At 40.5% G+C, this 19208-nt stretch overlaps 1 protein-coding gene across 9 annotated transcripts in view; it reads left to right on the top strand.

The window, feature by feature from the left end:
* Nucleotides 1-19208, top strand: part of LOC105148693 (uncharacterized) — a 101185-nt gene that overhangs the window by 58668 nt on the left and 23309 nt on the right. For 4 of the 9 annotated variants that reach the window (XM_011060557.2, XM_011060564.2, XM_011060563.2 and 1 more), the window contains exon 1: nucleotides 18120-18760. The exons of 1 other annotated variant lie outside the window; for it this stretch is intronic. The gene's annotated coding sequence lies outside the window, so the exon portion shown is untranslated. 4 more of the 9 variants (XM_087412422.1, XM_011060559.2, XM_011060567.2 and 1 more) reach the window with 4 other exon arrangements.

Here is a 19208-nt window from a genome sequence, read left to right on the forward strand (position 1 = left end):
GTCGGGGAGAAAACCACCCGCCGTGCCGTTGATTAGCGGTCGAATCAGTCGTAATTGTCCGTAACCGAAATAGAATTATCGATCGATCCTCTTGTCCGAATGTCGTGTGTAGTTCGCAAGTCGCGACTGAGTTACAGATTGATGAAAAAGTCATAGTTTTAGTATATAGGTGTAATGTCAAACATGCACATACATAAAAGCCAATATAAAGAATATTACAATATTATTGATAAAATAAATTTAATATGAACGCTTGTAATAAAAAAGCTGATAAAACAATTTTTTATCGTCAAATTATTAATTAAGCAGTGTGCTCGTGTTTCTTTGCTTAATTCGAATGATGAGCTATTTTAAAACTTTAAAGGAATTTGTTTAATTGTAACATTTTTACATTCTTAAAGAAAAATTTATTCTCTCTCTCTCTCCCTCTCTCTTTCTTTCTCTCTCTGTATTTTCTTCTATGTGAAAATTTACCTATCTAGAATTTTTGAATTTCCTTCGAAAAGGGACAATTGATTCAGTCATCAGTCTATCAGTATCTGTTGCGTGGAACTTTATAATCACCCTGTACAGAATCGCGGAGAGGTATTACGAGGGTGCCCGAGGGGAGAGGAGGAGAGCCTGGTCGAGGGATCGGGCGGGCTCGCGGAATGGAAGAAGGGCGCGGGGGGCAAGCGAGAGGGTGGACTGAACTGACCGGGGGCGGTGGGGACGCGGACATATATACCTACCCGTGTTAGCAACCCCATTGATCTGGCGGTGGACGCGGCAAAAACGAGCTCGAATGGAGGAAGGGTCGGGAGTTAGCGGGTAGGAGAAAGTGAGGCTCGGAGGATGAGACGAGGTGGCGTGGGTGGTGGTCGAGTGGGTGGCGGTTGAAAATTTGCGGAGTGCCGAGCTGCACTGCCAGTATCGCGCGCTTTCTCTCTTCCCTCTTCCCATCTTTCTCTCTCTCTCTCTCTCTCTCTCTCTCTCTCTCTGCGCGAGTCTCGGTTCTCTCGCACTCTTTATATTTCTCTCTATCGCTCTTTGCGGGATGAAGCTTTCGTTGCGCTCGTAGCCAATGTGACGCGGTGCGTCGGTGTGCCGCGCGCGCGTTACGAGAGAAACCGTAGCACTGGCGAGCATCCGCACGCGCGCATATACATATATATATATATATATATACACATACATACATATATATATATATATATATACATATATACATATATATTGCGGGGGGAGGGGGGGTGAGCACAGCGTGTCTCTCGCTCTCTCATCGATGCCGCGGCATGGTGGCGGCCGCGTATGCGGAGTGGCGATGGTGAAAACGCGGCCTACCCATCCGTCCTGTCGAGATTCGGTCGGTTTGTTGGCCCCGCGATATATGGACGGATTCGGTCAGGCTGCACTCCTGCTGCGTGTAGATCCGCACGCTTGGTCCTGCTGAACGCCTCACGCTCTCTCTCTCTCACGCACCCCTCGTTTCAACCCTTTCCCCCTCCCCCATGTCCCTCTTTTGCACTCTTTCTACGCGTGCTCTCACCGCGATATCAACCAGAAATAGCTATCTATTTCACTGGGTTAGCATTACGTCGTCAGAGTGTATAGAGGGGTAGTTTAACGCGCGCTTGTCTCCGAATAGCTCGTTCAGCGTCCTTGCTCTTCGGGGTAAACATATAGAAAACGATGAAACTCGGCTTGCCGCGTGTGCTCTTGACGAGAGTTTCGATACGTTCAAAATGATTCGGCCCGTACCTGCGCGTACGCGCCTCTTTGAATGTAGTACATTTGAAGTGGTGAAATCAGAGCCGCCGCCAAGCGTGCTCGACGGAGGTTTTGATAGGTTAAAATTATTTTCCTGCACATGTATGTGTGCGGTTTGATGCGTGAAGCCGCCGTTTATCGAGAATAGCTCGTGAAATCAGTAAAGACCGTTGCCCTGTGTTTTTCAATAATTTAGCTTTATTTACATTCCGAATTTTAATTGCCAGAAACAAGGATCAAAATAAATAATTTCTAACCGTATCACGAAGCGTCGATATTATTTTCACCGGTTCGTAATTTTACGCGAAGCGTACAACTTGAAGCACTTGTTGCCAGGAAGAAATAACAATTCAGTTCTACGCGAGAGACAATGTTAATTACCGGCGCTTCCGCAAGGATACGCGAGGGGCAAGTCAAACGGCAAAAGGGGAAGCTTCTCGCTTCCTTTCGAAATATTTCATTCTGTAAACCCAGAAATTTAAAAATGCCAAAAAAAAAACGGACTCATTTATATCTATATTCTGTAAACGCAGCATATATTCTGGTTAATGAGAGATTGAGTAGTGAGAAATTCGATTAAATAGATTTAAACGGTCGTGATAAAAACCGGTTTGAAGCCTCTAACTCTATCGATAAACTTTGCGGCCGAGTGGAGCGATAATAACGGTAGGTACATATATTCGACAAACGATATGCAATCACTGATTAAAAAAAAAATTATCTTTCCACGAGCTTTGCTGTAATTATAACTCTATCGCACGGGACGATCGATCGAATTACAGTTTAATAGGGAATTATTAATTCCGCGCGATTTCAGCTGCAAAATTTCAAATGGCTCGAAACATTGAAGAGAGGTAGAAGCGGAAGTAGGGACTGGAGAGAGAAAGGGGAAAACTGTTGGAAGAAAATTTACCGTTTCGGAAAATCGATGTTAGTTTGTAAAAGGTCAGCAGGATAAAAGATAGAGGAAGAAAGCAAAAGGAGGAGAGGAGAGGAGGAGAGAGAGAGAGAGAGAAGAAGGAGGAAAGCAGAGAGATAGAAAAAAGGAGAGAGAGAGAAAGAGGAGGGAGCCGACCAGTCGTATTATAAAAATCCACAAAATAACCGACGCGGTAGCCATTAGCGATGCTCTTTTAACCCTCGCCATTCAGCTTCGCCCTCGTGATGCGTGTAAATTTTCCAGCGGCGGTCGCTCTCTGGCTACATTTTTCGTCGAGTGCCACTGTGTGTGCCACGCTCGCGCGCGGACCCACGCCATACCGCACCGCGCCACAGCCACCCACCCAGCCTCCTCACCTCGCCGCCGTCCATACCCCATCCCAACCGAACGCGGCCACCCCAACGAGAGAACCCCCCTCGAATCACCCTCCCGGTGGTAATCCGACTGGCTAGCCACTCGCGCCAACAAATACCCTCACCGTCAGCCACCCACTGCCACCACCACTGCCACTTCGCTCCTTCCGCGCACCCCCGTGATACCCCCCTCGGCACTCACCGCTCGGAGCGCTCTGCTTCGTTCACCACCCCGCGTTGCCCTCATCTTGCCCTGGCATCCCCCGTACACCGTTCCCCTCACCTCACCGCGCGCTCGCGTCCAACACCGTTGAGAACTCATCCCACCGTGACCCAACCCGCGGTACACTCTCTGGTGAACCACCCCCGACACCCCGAACACCGCGAAATGCGCGGTCCTGGCCTCGTACACGGGCCACCACACGTCGACGGGAAAATTTTTCACGGCTACTTCCGGCTTTCGAGAGGAGTGAGTGAACGAGTGAGTGAGCGAGCGAGCGCACCCCCGGAGCGGATCGACCGGGATTCCGCGGATCCAACGATCGCTCGCCCCGGCACACGCTCGCCACCGACGGTGCATGATTTTCGTCTCTCGTTGTCAGATGCTGTATACGAGTGAATCGCGCGAGGCTGGGCAGGTTTCCTGTTCCCTTTTTTTTTTATCCCCGAATATGCGGTCGGCGGCGCTTGGTCGGTATTTAGTTTTCCGGCCGGTAATTTATCGTTTATTCTGCGGTAGGGATTTTCGTAGCGTTATTCGTGGAGATATTGCTCGTATAAAAATAGGTCAGTGTTAAACTTAAGATATAATTGAAGGCGATAGAAACAGGAAACAATAGATTTTAACCTATTAGTCTGATATATATGGTTTCTGATAGGTTGAGATCTGTTATTCTCTGCTGTTATTGCTTGTACTTTTCAAGTGTGCATTAAGTTTTTTAGTAAATCGGCCTTGAGTAAGTTAGCTTGGAATAAAAAATTTACTTATATAGGATTGTAAGACGAATCGGTCGTAGACAGTGAAAGAGAGGAAGAAAATTTGTTTTAAATTATTTATAAAAATATATTAAATTTATTATATTATTTTTACAGATTACAAGATTAAATAGTCCCTATATCACAGACTTCCAACGTTTTAAAAATCTCCAGTGGATGTTTCTATATCTTAATCCTTAAAAACTATTCTGGGTGTGGCATACCCAGTTTTCTTTTTCCAATACTTTTCCAATGCTTTTCATTGCTTATATCGTTTGTTGTTAATAAAGATATATATATACACATACTTGGCACCGTTATGTTTCTTAAAGTTTGATGTTTCGATTGAAAAAAATTAATAAGTATGTTTATTTTTATGAATGTTATAAACAATCGAATTAGGTTGGGTATATTATATCCAAGTGTATCGTTTCTGTAGTGTGGCGTTTAAGGATGTTCTCAGTGTGTTCCTTGAATAAAATGTGCCGAGTGGGAATAAACAGCATAATAAAATGTATAATAACATTGAAGTTGGAATTGATCTGTAAAATGTACAAGCTGATATTTCAACATATTTATTATCTAAAAGTAGTAACGAATGAAACGAAATTAAGCTTTAGCTGAGGTTGTAGCATGTACTTTTTATTACAACAGGTTACGCAAATTCTCAACAAATTTATACCGAATTTTACTTCCGCATTAATTCAGTTACAAGAATAAATGTAGCTAAACGTTCCGCTTATAAAACTATAGAGCAGACACTACTGACTACCGATGGCCACGAGGGACGATGAACGTAGCGATCGGCATTTTCCAGCATCCAGCGATGTGTGTTCAGGCTGGGTACACGTACACAACGTGTGCGTTGCAACGAGGACCAGCTAGCGCGATGCCTGTCATGGCCCTCCAGCATCCCTCCCCCGTTATCCCTCTCCCTGGTCTATCGTCCTCGTAGTTCCATCGCGGCCGCGCCGGGCGAACCGTTCGGTTCGGTTTTTAGTTAATGCCTCGAATCCGTCGCCTAGCCAGTCACGCCGATGGACTTTAACCCATTAAGGTTTATGCCTGTATCGGGGCCCGTGCGCAAAAAAATTTCCCGCCCATGGAATTTGGCTGAGCGAGAGGTTCCGAAATCAAAGGGAAAACCATGCCCAACGATGGCCACGGGGAATCGACCATCCATTAGAGCGTGCGGGATAAAATGCATCAGATCGCGCATCGGCCATATCGCGATAGTCGGCGCGTGAGAACATAAGCGAGCGCGCGAGGACGATACGTTACGAACGAGGCGTTAGTGCGAGAGATGGGCCGGGTGAATAACGATGAAAACGCTGAAAATAAATGAGCCGATGAATCGGGCACGACATCGCACACTCGTCGACGTGATAATTGGCCTTTTGCTTTTGTTTTTTCGAGCCCGGCGTGGGCGGGCGAAATTAAAGTTTCATCTTCCTAAAGCGCAGGACCGGGGAGAATTAGAGACGAATAGCAAGTGACAGAGCGACTCGTTTACCGACGATAACACATTGCGGCGGCGAGTCGGTCCAGCGGCGCCTGTATCACGGTTTACGTTTTGGTGGTCTTTACGGGCTCCATATCACATGGTTGTTTGTCTTCTCCTATCTGACCCCGGCGCTCTCGAGCGCGAGCGAGCACGGGGGGAATTAAAGTTAAACGAAGGGCCGTTTCGCGCGTACAAAGAGGATAAAAAGGAAACGGATACTTTCGAAGGTTCGGTTGAGCTACGGAAAAAAAAGCCGTCGACAGATATCGCGGAGATAGGTAAAAGCTCGAATTGCGAATATTGTATTTCTCGATTTCCCCGCCGACTGCCGGGAGATTATATTTATCTTTTTTTTTTGTACAATTTAAACATCGTCAAATTTATTTGCGTTTTCGAAAAGGATGTTTAAAAGGTCGACCGATAGTCTCGTACGTTCGATAAAATCAACGTTGATTGATTTCACTTCATGTTCGGCGAACGGAAGTTTACGTCGGGGTAAGTGTAGGAAAATAATGGCTAGTAATTAATGTCCGTGCCCTTTACGGGCGCCCTTTCGTTCTCACGGAGAACAACGGTTACATTGGAAGGGAACAAACTGCAGCCAGGTATTCGCCGCGCTCGGCCAACCGGTTAACCGGCAATTAGCCGATCTCGCTCGTAAATGTAAATTAGCGCCGAGTGGTTGAATCGACAACCGAAAAAACAGTAAATTATCGCGAAGTGAGAGCAGGTGAGCGGATGTTCACTGGATAGAGGAGAGCAGGGAAGAAATTTTGTCTGCTTTCTGACGTATAGTATATACGGCGGAAATGGTCGGTTATCGAACCGATACCGCTGGTTTAGATTTCAAGGCTGTTAAGCTGCGATACATGTATTTCATACAAGGTAGAGCGATCGATTAATTTACTCAAGTCCAGTTAACATTCGATTCGATATCGCAGTCCTCTTTTTAATGAGACATCTTTTATTTGCAAACATTTCACAGAGTTCTATTTTGGAAAAGTGAGAATTATTTATAATAATATAATGGATTATCGAAATATGAGAGCAACTCAATGTGAGCGGAAATAAATCAGTGAGCGAGTTTTTAATGCAAGATCCGATTTATCATCCACTTCCATTCACTCATCATTATTGTATAATGGCGAATCAATCGATTTCATTGCATTTTTCATAAAATAATTTTACACTCGTGTCTCTCATTAGGACCAGAAATCAAATCAGTTTGTAATGCACTAGTTTATGCGTATGGCTTTTTAACCAACACGAAAATTTTCAATCCAGATTACTTCTGGTCCATGCTGTGCTTTCTCTCGCTTCATTTAGCCGTGGACCTCCATATGTAGTCGAGTTGTTGTCGAGCTGACGGCACAGATTTCGAGGCGCTGATAGGAAACTTCCGGACTTCCGGTGCTGACCCCGTCTCTTGTAGCCATCTCCGGAGACCCTTCTTCGTCGGAAAATCGTTAGTGCTTCCGATCGTCGGCATTTTTCTTTTCGAATGTATATCTAACCACCGCACTAGTATCCCTCGTTATCTTCTACGTTTCTGGTACATTTTACGTTACCAAGAGATGTCAGACAACTCTTATCGCATTGGTGTTAAATCGTACATGCGCCATAACACGCATGTAGTAATGATATTGTTTTAATCAGAAGAATTATTTTCTGAAAATAATTTTCTATGAATAATCCGATAAATACTAACAGTATATAACATACAATGCAAAATATCTATTAATATGAGTAAACTTTACTATTGATTAATATGTTACGTTATTGTTAGTTAATTAATAGTGAGTTATTCATATTGATAGATATTTTTTAAATGTTATAGTTACATCAATATTATAATTTCCAACGCAGTAATAAATGTCATATAGCACATATTGTACGTAACAATTACATTTGTTGAGTACAAAATTATAACATTTATGTTATGTTACTGTTAATTGCTGTTTACTGGAAAGTAATTTCTTGTATATGATGTGAAAAATGCATGTAATTGCGTCTCGCTGCATTAAATGATATCATGTTGATACAAAGATTAATGAATCGTAATGAGAGACAAAGTTAATTCTAGTGGCATTCAGTCTAGACTGCGTATTCGTTGGCCTTATGTCGTTTCTCCGAACCGGTTAGTAATTTCAAGTATCGCTGCAATTCCAGCAGCTGTGTGGTGGGATGCCTTTCTTAATTAGCACGCGCCTTAAAGGCCGGTTCCAAGGTACAAAGGGAATCGAAATTCACGGGGTCAGGATGTGGGGTCACGCGAATCCGAAACAGGTGCGTCGAGAGTCCGGGATCAATTAGGGCTTGATCGATCGATCCACCGACTCGGTGGTTCGACTCTACCGCGGTCATAGCGGGAGAGAGTACGGCCAATTTCCACTTTCCAGAAAAACCTACTTCTCGTAATCAAACGTGTCGAGCAGCTCGTGAAAATCTAAAAACGTCGGTACGAATAAAAATTCTCGAACGTATAAAAAAAGTCGCGGGAACAGTTCTTTATGAGATTATTTTTTCATAGATGTTTTTTTTTTAAATTCAGAAAGAGTGCGTATTATTATTTTATTTTAAAGTATTGTGAAAAATATTCTGAGGGGGGAGGAAGGTATGGTACACATTAATTCATTTATTATAAAAGACAAGGTACAATATTTCATTTATTTTCATGTCAAGCTATTGTTTCTTATAATAATATCTATGATTATTTATGATGATATAATTTCTTAGTAAAAGAACGATTAATTTTTCTCATTAATTTTGTAATTAATCTGACAGCCCTTATTGGAAAGTTATTTTAAGTATATTTTTATAATTATAGTACATAAATTATGATCGGATACTAATCTGCATACATAGGTATTTTAGTATCAGCCACACGATCAGCAATTACTGTTACATCTAGCGCCATCACGCGCGAACATCTTCTATCGTTGGATACGATGATACCAATGAAAATTATGTCCTCTCTCGAAAAATATGACACTCGTCGATCTGCCGGGACGTTTTCATCGTCGTGGAAAAAACGGACACGAAGTTTTCGTGCCTTCGTTTTCTGTCACCTCGCGACTTTACCGCTAACGGCGGTCGAAAAAGATAACGAGCAATAAAACCTCCAGCGAGCGACGAAGAGACAAAATAAGAGAGAAAGGGAGAAGGAGAGAGATAGGGAATAGTGAGAGAAAGAGAGAAAGAGAGAGAATGAGATAGAATGAGAGAACGAAAAAGGGAATGAGAGAGGAGGAAAATTTGAGAGAGAGAAGAGAAAAGATAACACGATAGCGAAGGATAAAGAGAGAAAGAGAGAGGAAGAGAGAAAACTCGTCTGACGTCACACACTGGTAACGGCGCTTTATCGAACTCTCATTACCACCGGGAGGAGGCGACGGGAGGAGGGTGCAGAAAGGGGTAGGTTTGGTGGAGAGTGTGTTTTTCGGCCTCGTGTGGTCGGCCGCCACTCCCTCGTTGCACGCTAGCGTTCCCCTCTATCCTCTCTCTTTCTCTCTCTCTCTCTCTCTCTCTCTCTCGTGTCCTTCCGCCCTTCGATTCCCTCTACAGCGTTGCCTAACCCTTTTGACTCCCCTTGTCCACCTCCCCTCCCCCTCGCTAGCCCCCGCCCGTTGCTCCCCGCGAACCCCGCACCCTTTCCTCCCGTAAACCGCCCTGTACCACCCTACGACCGCTGGACGCAATAATAAACAACCGCCGGTCGCTATGGCGACGCGTCCATCGCGCGCGAACAAAACACTGGACTCTCTCCCTCGCCTTGTCACTCTCTCTCTCTCTCTCTCTCTCTCTCTCTCTCTCTCTCTTTCTCTCTCTCTCTCTCTCTCTCTCTCTCTCTCTCTTTCTCTCGCTTTTCCTCGCACCCTTTCGCGCTTCTCTCTTTCGACTACCCTGCCGACGCGGTCCCGTTAATCGTACTCTCTTTCTCCACGCACGGTAGTCGCTCGGGTTTGTCGCTTGCACCGTTACACGCGTGCTGGGGCCGAACGACAAAGTCGTACGTATACGGGTGACGTTAAAGCGGGACCATTGGCTCAGTCCAGATTGCATCGGATGTACTCTTGGTCGGATTGTTGAGGTTTTGGGGTGTACCTAACCGCCGGATGTACCCCTCCGCCTCTCCCGATAATCCGTGGAGAAGTAAACCTTTCGCTGTCGTTTAAATTTCGATGGTATGGCCATCGATAGCTCAGATTATCTGTTATGATCATTTGGGCGTTACGAACGTGGAGTGTTGCGTAGCCCTGTATTAAATATACACACGTATATGTATATATATATAAATATATATTTCAATCTTCTGTTTCCAGTTCAATAGTGTTGTAATGTTTATCATAGTTTATCAACACGATACTTTCAAGAACGTACAAACTTTACGAGTTTAATTTAACGTTGTGACTATCAAACTGATTTCTGTTTGTATTGAGTTTAATAAATGTAAATGCTTTATTATATATATATATATATATATATATATATATATATATATACATCTTTTAATATCCTAAATTATAATATCCTAATTTATATTTAGTGTTGTTCAAGGTATTCTATTTTCAGTACCTACAGATACAGGTACTCTGGAAAAAATGTATCGAGGTACAGATACAAGTACTAGAAAAATAAAGTACCCAAGTACAGGTACAGATATTTTTATTTTTAACATAAAATTTCAGAATAAATTGCATTTTGACGGTAAAATGACGTCTTCAACGTTATTTTGACATCAAAATAACGACTTGCTTGTCAAGTATGATCTGTGTATTTCATGTATCTGCACGTAGTATTTATTTATTATATTTTATATGTACATACATAAATGTTCTATGCAAGTAAGTTTAACATATAAAATAAAATGAAATAACACTTACAAAGCCATTAATTAGTTTTATTTAAATAATCCATTTATTAATATTTACAGATTCACTTATTATTAAAAAGTAATAATGAAATATATGAAATGCTCGAATAAATTAAATAAATTAATAATGTAAAGTGCCTACAAAAAGTCAACACAGCATCTGAGTGTGTAAATAAATTTATTAGAATAATAATATAAAAAAAAACCGTAAACATTTCGATCTTAATTTTTTATGTCATCATTAATAACAGTTTTTAATGTCAAATCAAATAAAGTTGAAATAGAAATCACAATCAAAATAAATGTAACACTCTGTATGATTTATGATAAAATGTTGCTAATTCGTGATTGATTTTCTAAATATAATATGATGATCAAAATATAATATAAAATGGTGGCAATTACAAAATTGGTTTAGTGTAGGAACATTGCATGTTGCACTAATATTGCAGAGATTTTGCAGCGATATTGCTGCAAATTCTGTGCTGTATGGATAGGTACTTGTGCCACACAACATTGATAATTTATATTGTTTCTTTAATGTTTCTTAAATATTTAGCAAAATCATCGTTTTAATCAAACAAAAGAGTCATCCACAAAAGAGTGACGGAATTTTTGCGAATTTTATGCGTCATCCAAATATGAGTGACACGGTATTCAAATTGTTAGTCTTTAATTAGCCACACGAAAATACTCATGTCATTAAACAAAATGACTTAAAGTCGCGACGATTAATTGAAGATTAATAAAAAATTAGAATTGAAGATTATACACATCGATAGATACTTTATCCTATTGATAATTCATTTTATTGACCAAAAATAATTTTCATTGATTCAGAGATTTTAAAGTTTTCTTTATAAAAATAAATTAATACTGACCCATTTAATATACTAAAAGATAACGATTAATTACTTACTTTATTTCTCAAAAGCATTGAACAACAACATTATTACTCAAAATAAGTAGTTAACCATTATCTTCCAGTATTAATCACTATTTTTCAGTATTAAACAATAATTAATATTTAAAATAAATAATTAATTACTATTTTTTAGTATTAAAATTTTATGAGGGTTCCTAAAATAATTAACAAGCTTTTAACGAAAAGAACAATTCTGTTTTTCTCTGTTATAATATTTCAGAGCTTTGTTTTGATTTTGTGACAAATATCAGCGATGACTTATCACTTAACGTTTCGACGGGCGAACTCAGTGCATTATGTGTCTATCTGTTTATTAAAGCGGTATGAGAGACCACCTCTTTCCGTAATGGCGCGTGTCGGATGTAGCTTGTATGAGTGTTCGTAACCTGTATCAGGATGGATGGAAAAGTGCCTCCGTGTCGCCATCTCTGTACCTAGCTTTGAACGAAAGCGTCATTTCCTGCGTTCTATACCCCGGGAATGCATCAGGATACAAAAAAAATTATGTCAAATGTAAAATTAAACCAAAAAAAAATATATATATATACGCAATCGTATATCATTAAACATACATCATATTAATCAATGTAAAGTGCTATTATTTAATCGATTGGAAACACAAATGAAAAATATCTCAACACACGCTTAGCACATTCAATAGATATACAAAAAGATACTAGATAGATCGATATTTTTATACAATTGCTTTTATTTCATGACATTGAATATATGCGATATTTGTTGATATCAAATTTTGCTATTGGTTTCTTTAGTTCGTACGGATTTCATGCTTTTATATTCGTTTTTTTTTTACGATAGTTTCCTACGTTAAAAGTTTTATTTGTTAAACACATTGCAACATTGCATTCGCGTTCGTAAAGAATTGCATATTTGTTCTAACGAAGAATAACACCCTTTTCTTTTTCTTCCTCTCTTTCTCTCTTTCTCTTTCTACCGAGCTTTTAGTAACTACTTTTAGTTGTTCGAGAAGCCGTCTTCTTCTGCCGCGCGTACACCACCCACCCCTGTAATTCTCTCGCTCACTCTTCGGGAGTCTGCAACCATCCCCGCTGAAACCGCAAGCCCCCTTCACCCACCCTTCGCTCTCACACCACGTAGCTACTAACCATTCAGGAAATGTTTATTCTGGCCTTTTACGGAGTATTCCAAAGGATTTTTGGATTTTGTTCGTCCCCACAATTTGAAAGTCAATGACTTCTTCTCCCTCGACTTCCTTGATATCGAATTCGCTCTTCTAGACTACCCTAATTCTTTTTGTTCGCTGTAAGATTTATTTCCGATTCCTCTTGATTATCCATCGATCTTATATTTTGTTCACTATCAATATCATGATGATCGTAGAAATTCCCTAACAGTAAGAGCTAACACATGAAGAAGACAAGAATTATTTACATTAGAATCTTTTAAATTCTTTTTAGAACAAGATCTAAGAATCTTTCATTTTCAGGAACAAAAGAGTTCAATTTTACGTTTTATAGAGAAGTTTTTGCTGTTTTTTATCCCTTTTCGTATTTGAGATTATGAAATTATAATAGCGACGTGCAGTATATCCATGAACGAGCTAAAAGCTGTCTGGTGTCTTCGAGAATGGGAGTTCTCCGGCGATCTTAGCTCTTACAGGGAGAAGAGAACGTGGATGCCGCCAGTGGGCTGGTCAGGCCACAGCACCGCCCCTTGACTCTCGACTTACTTTTGCCATCTTGCCTCCGATTCTGCGGTTAGCCCCACTTCGACCAGAAACCAGGGAAGCCGGCTTGTATCCGTCGGTTGCAAATCGGACCCACGAATCAGATATAATATATGAGAGGTGTTCATGATAGAAAATGTCATTTTTTCTAATTGTAAGCCAAGCTACAATTTAGAAAGCTTCTAATCGACCTAGTGAATAATATAATATTATAGAAAATTATGTGATATATTATTTTAAAACTCTGTATAAATGGTGTAAACATTATATATAATATTTAAGTAATATGTTAAAAAAGTTTTAATCATATACAAGTTTTTTAGTCTTAAAAAATATATTATTTTTAATTAATAATTAGCAACAATATTACATATATACAAAATGCATGCATTTAAAGATAGGTTCTGATTATTTAGGAGAAATAAAATCAAGATTTTGAATCGTATGGAATACTGTGTAATGATATTTTTCCTTCTCTCCAATAATTAGGAATCGATGTGGGTATATGTTGCGTATATGTGCTTATTCAACGACGTTGTTTCACCAAGCTTTCGATCAATGATGCATTTTCATTACGCAATTCGAGCTTTCCATCAAGTATCACGCAATAATAGAGATGTTTTTAGTTTCGAATCTAAATTTGACCAACTATATGGATTCATATAACATATACAATGAGTGAATTTTTCCTTTTCAATTTTGTGCATAAGGTTGCATAAGTAATAATTTGAATAATATGTATATATTTAGAATAATTTATGTAGAAAATAATATATTTTTATTATGCTTTTAGATAAATATAATTTCTCTAAAATGTAATATTTTGATTTTTAAAAAATTACGATAATTAGATTTGACTGAGACGATGGCGATTAAGATGTTAAGTTAGAGAACAAAATTAGAAAGGATAAATTTTTTAAGAAAACTTTCTGCGTAAAAAAAAAATATCGAATTATACAGAGTTAAAAAGATTTTGCACGTTTGAGCGTGTCCGATTTATCAGTCCGCTTGGATGGTACGACGAAAAAGGGAATCAAGGGTAAACGAGGGCGCGGAAAATCAGCCGTCCGGCTGTGCCCCCGTCATTCGGTCGGTGCAGCGCGGCGTGGAACGCTGTGCGCGGCCATAATAATAATTTTTACAAGCCCGCGTGTAATCAAGGCTGCGCGTTACACATGTTCTGTCCGTGGGCGCCCCCTACTCATGGCACGTACGACCCCCCTCGTCGACACTGTAGGGGTGGCTACGGCACGTAGTAGGGGCGGCCATTCGCGAGAGGGGGCGAAGAGGAGAAATGGAGAGGGGAACGGGTTAGAGAGTGCCAGTGGGGTGTTCGTGGATGGCGAGGAGAGGAGAGATCGACGGTGGAACCGAGACGGAGTATACTCGGGGCGAATGCGGTGTGTAGGTGGGAAAAGGGGTTGCCAGGGATGACGCGGAGGGATGCGGGAAGGGGGAGGGTGGTGTAGTATTCACGCGGCACGATCGCTGGTGCTGCTGCTGCTGCTGTTGTTGCTGCTTCTGCTAGCGCCCCGGTCCTGCCGTTCTTCGTGTATTGTTGTCCAATCGAGCGTACCAACGAACCGGTTTTCGAGCCGGACCGCACGCGCCAATATCGCTCGTACAGTATGGTACGAGCTTTTTTTGGGTGGGCGGTCATTGAACAACGGGATGTTATTGGTCGATCGCCGTGACACATGCTTGCGTGCATTGGGATCGAAGATCTGGTAACGCTGCTATTTATCGCAGCGATTTTACTGACGATTCGCGGTATCCAAACGCGATCGTAGATTATCGAATTTTCATCGATCGACAATGGTTCCATAGATTCTTAGCTAGTGGATTTGTTTTTATCGCTGATCACGCGCGCGAACGTGAGAGCTCGATTCTTCGTTGCTCCAATATACGGTGTGGTGCGTTGGATTTTATTTGGTGGTCCATTTGATTATCTTTGTTTGTTTTTTTATGGTGCCCAGTGAATGATAATTTTTTTAAGACTGTTACACATACGATTGTCCGATTGAGTCTACAATAATTCTTTGCAATGTTCACGCGATAATTGCTCGTTTTCGCTACCACGTGTTCGTGCTTGGGTTTGAAGATCGACGTGGACGAGCCAGTGTTATGTCATCGATTGATTGTGGTCTCCTGTAAAACCCATCAAGCTTTGATGGGGTTGTCACGTGTCGGTGGGACGTTTGTGAGCTCGAGAGTCATCGAACAACGAAGAGTGTCGTGCTGGAATTGACTAGTCAGGATCTGTGGTGAATGATGGTTCTTTCGATCGATCGCAACTCATGGCACTGTGCCGAAAGATTATATTCGATTTACGAGAAAAAGGGCCTTTCTATTTCAAAATACAAAAAATTAAGTGAGTACAATATTATTTTAGAAGAAATTAAAGAGTTTTTGCAATAACATGAATCCAGATATGGTGAGCGCTAAAGTCATATTATCTCTTTTTCAATTAGTTGTTAAGAAGAAGATAACCTGACCTTAGCATTCACCGTATCTGGATAAATGGTATTGCAAAAATTCCCTATTAATTTTTGTGCTTGAATATTTTACAGAAATTTTATAAGAATATTATATTAAGGTTGCTAAGGATTTTTATTTTGTGATACAAGATGTTCTAATCGGATGATTGTTTCCGTAATAAATTCTCGTTCAGTCAAATTGTCATCATATTAGGTACGGCTATATAATTGTAAACAGTATACGTAAGCAAACAGAGGCATTTCATATTTTATTTTCTAAACACATTAGACGTTATGTAGTAACTCGCGACAACAATTATGTCAATAGCGTGGCTCATTAATTAATGTCCTTTAATGCGTCGCCACATCGAACTGTATCCTACATCAATTGTAATGACACGCTAGATAATCTAGAAATAGAAACATGTGAAATAGTTGATCTTTTTTAGTAGGTATATTAGTAAAATACTAAAGCTTTATAGAACAATTAGATTAATTTCATGACTGATGCTTAAAAATAATTTTATTATGAATAAACAAAAACATCGAAATAATAAATATTTTAAATATCTTAAATAGTAAATATTTTTAGCTCTACATTACCTGATTTTTTAAATGTAATTACTCGCGGGGGTGTTTCCGACACCCTAATATTATATTTCGATTTTCATTACTTATTTTTTTTATTATTTACAATTAAATAAAAATTGATAATATTCTATAAATCTTTTAGACAAAAGAAAATGCAAAAATTTTTTTTGAAATTGTGAAATGATTTGAGCTATAATTAATGTGTATAAGTAGTATTTATACATTTAGCAAACTTGGTTGATGTATTCTGCTGTATTTTGAACATGTAATGAAGGATTAAAAATATTTGTATAAAATATTATCGTTACGTCTTCTCATATTGTCGTCACGATACTGAGAACCGCAATGTCTCTGATTCTTCTGAAAGCTTAGACTTGATTGGAAAACGAAAGGTGGACTTACGGATTTGAGTTCACAGGCAAAGAAACCGGTACTCGTGGAATAGCGGAGTACCTGGTTTGCCGAGTCCGGCAGTTGATCGGAGCGTGACGAGCGGTAATTGAATGTAGGTATGGCATTTGCATTGACAAGCTCCAACAGAGATAATTCGAATCTCGTCGAACGCAACGGTCCACACGGGCGTTAGGTCGTTTGTCAATACGACGGCGGCCGTCCAGTTTCCACGTTTCCAGCGGTATCGCTGTTTGTCACCGTCTCGTCGGTGATCGTTCGCCACTGAATACACCCGGTGCATACTTCTGTAGCGTGAATGCGTTTCGTTTCGTTTTGTGAGCCATGACGTTACTGTTAAACGTCAAACACGCAGCAAACCGAAGAATATTACGGCCGATAGTCATCAGGAAATTATTATCCTTTCCTTTGTAAAAAAACAGAAAGAAATTGACATAAGATTTTGGTTCGAATTCAACTTTCTACTTCTGAATAACGCAGTTTGAATTTAATCAGCGTTTCATTATGGAAATTTTTATAATAAAATGAGATATAAAATAGAAAAAAATAAAAGTCAAAGAAAAATTAAAATAATTACCTGCCCAGTATATTGAAAAAAAAAAAAATAAAAATAAAAATAAAAAATTGCCAAATTTTTTCCGATTAAAATTCCGACCATTAGGATATTTCAATGCGCATAAGAGCGTTAAACTGATGCGAAAAAATCTCGAGTTTGTAGATTTTCTATAAGTGGATCCGTACATATCCGTAGAATCTCGAGTGTTTGCCTGCTGGCAGGTCCGCGACCAGTTGGATATCGTCAGGATATATTCGCGCAGGAAATGGGTAGTTCCATTGTTTGCACATTCGTACAAACAGTGCAACTGCGAGGATGCGCCGGGACCTCTGTTTGATTTTCGAAAGTGAAGCTTCATTGTACGAGATACTGTTGTACGAATGTTCCGTTGTATATGAAACAACGATGCGTTTTGAGAAAAAAAAACATATAGGTATCTCGATTGGAAGGAGCGGTTTGGAAAGAATGTGTGTGTGTGTGTGCGCGTGTGTGTGTGTGTGTGTGTGTGTGTGTGTGTGTGTGTGTGTGTGTGTGTGTCACACAATTATTCAAATCATACAAATGACATTTTCACGAGTTTTTACGCGTTACGTACGCCGATGCTGGATGCTGCAAATTTCGCACGTACGCAAATTCAAACATCGGGTTTGACGTGATTAATTCCGTGGAAACTTTTGCTCGGGGAATCTAATTGGAAGTATCGAGGTGTTGCAACGCAGATCCGCGAGTTACGCACGCGAAAGGAGAGAAAAAAAATTGTACGCGCGCGCATACAAGCCGTAACGGAGAAAACCGATCAAATCAGGGTTCGATAGATCGATCGAAGTCTCCTGGCTCCCCACCGATGTCCAGCACGCGAGCCATACCGCAAAGGGTCGAGGGGAAAGAGAGCGTGTGAGAGAGCGAGAGTGCCGGAGAGAAAGAGAGCCGTCGTCGCGAGAGGGAGAGGTCGGGTCCGGTGGGAGATAAAGCGATAAAGAGCGGTGTGCGCGCGAGAGAAAGAGGTTACGCCAGGCGGAATGAGGGACGGAAAGAGAGAGGGCGAGGAAGAGAGCGAGGGAGGGAGTGAGAGAGAGAGAGAGAGAGAGAGAGAGGGAGAGACAGAGAGAGTGAGCGAGCGCCAAATAGGGAAGGAAGGTTGGAAGGAGTGGGGTAACAGAGGGGTGTGAGAGAGGAACCTGGTAAGGGGAAAGGGATGCTGCGTGTGTTGGCATGGACCAGTGCGTCAACGGCTGTTGCCTCACACGAACCGCCGAAATTATAGTTAGTGACCCCCAACGGATACTTCGAAATTTACTCTCGGCTATCGAGAACGCTATACTGAGGCGGAACTGCCACTTTCGTAGTTATACGCGGGGGACGAAGATGATTCGAGGGTGCCGCTAACGAACCGCCAAAGGGGTCCCTTCGGGATCGCCTAAGGGGGGACCGTCGTAGAGAAATCCTTCGAGCTCTCGTCTAGGCGATCTTGACGCGTTTTGAGAGGCCGCAGATTATTATACTTGTTATCGATAAATTGTTTCAGTGAAGTGACTGATGAATTTGTTCTCGTTTCTAGAACTATTTATACATCAAAGTGCGTGATTATACGAGGTTTTTTTTTAGTGGCGAATAATAACAAATGTGATGTCGTGTATTTGATTGATAACTGCAATCGCTCGATTGAGCATAGAATTTGAGCCGGAGTTTGAGACGCGAGTAAGTGAGACTTTTGAAAAGAGTTCTTTTTTTGTTACGCGATTATTTCAAAAGTGTGTTCTTGAGGATATCCTCGACATCAGTTAAACTAATATATTTTGACTATACTAAATGGTTTATAAACTTTTAAATAATAAATTTTATTTTTTTAATTAACTAATATTACATCTTGTGTGTATTGTTTTTAAAGAAAAAGTATTATTATCATCATTTTTCATCAATTTATCTCACTTATTAGTTCCATTCTCTGAAATATAAGAGAATAGATCTGAAATATTGCAGTTATTGTATATAATTTTTTTCTTTTTCCCGCCTTAAAAGATTTTTGAAAGTGAATAATAAAACGTAATCGGCACTGTAATTCTTCCGGAAGATGGTAAACAGAATGAATTCCGTAAGAGATTTGAATGCGAAGTTAAGCGAGAATCTTAGTCGTCGCAACATCGTT

Source organism: Acromyrmex echinatior, chromosome 13 (genome assembly GCF_024713525.1).
Source record: "Acromyrmex echinatior isolate Ae372 chromosome 13, ASM2471352v2, whole genome shotgun sequence".
NCBI classification, from domain to species: Eukaryota; Metazoa; Arthropoda; class Insecta; order Hymenoptera; family Formicidae; genus Acromyrmex; species Acromyrmex echinatior.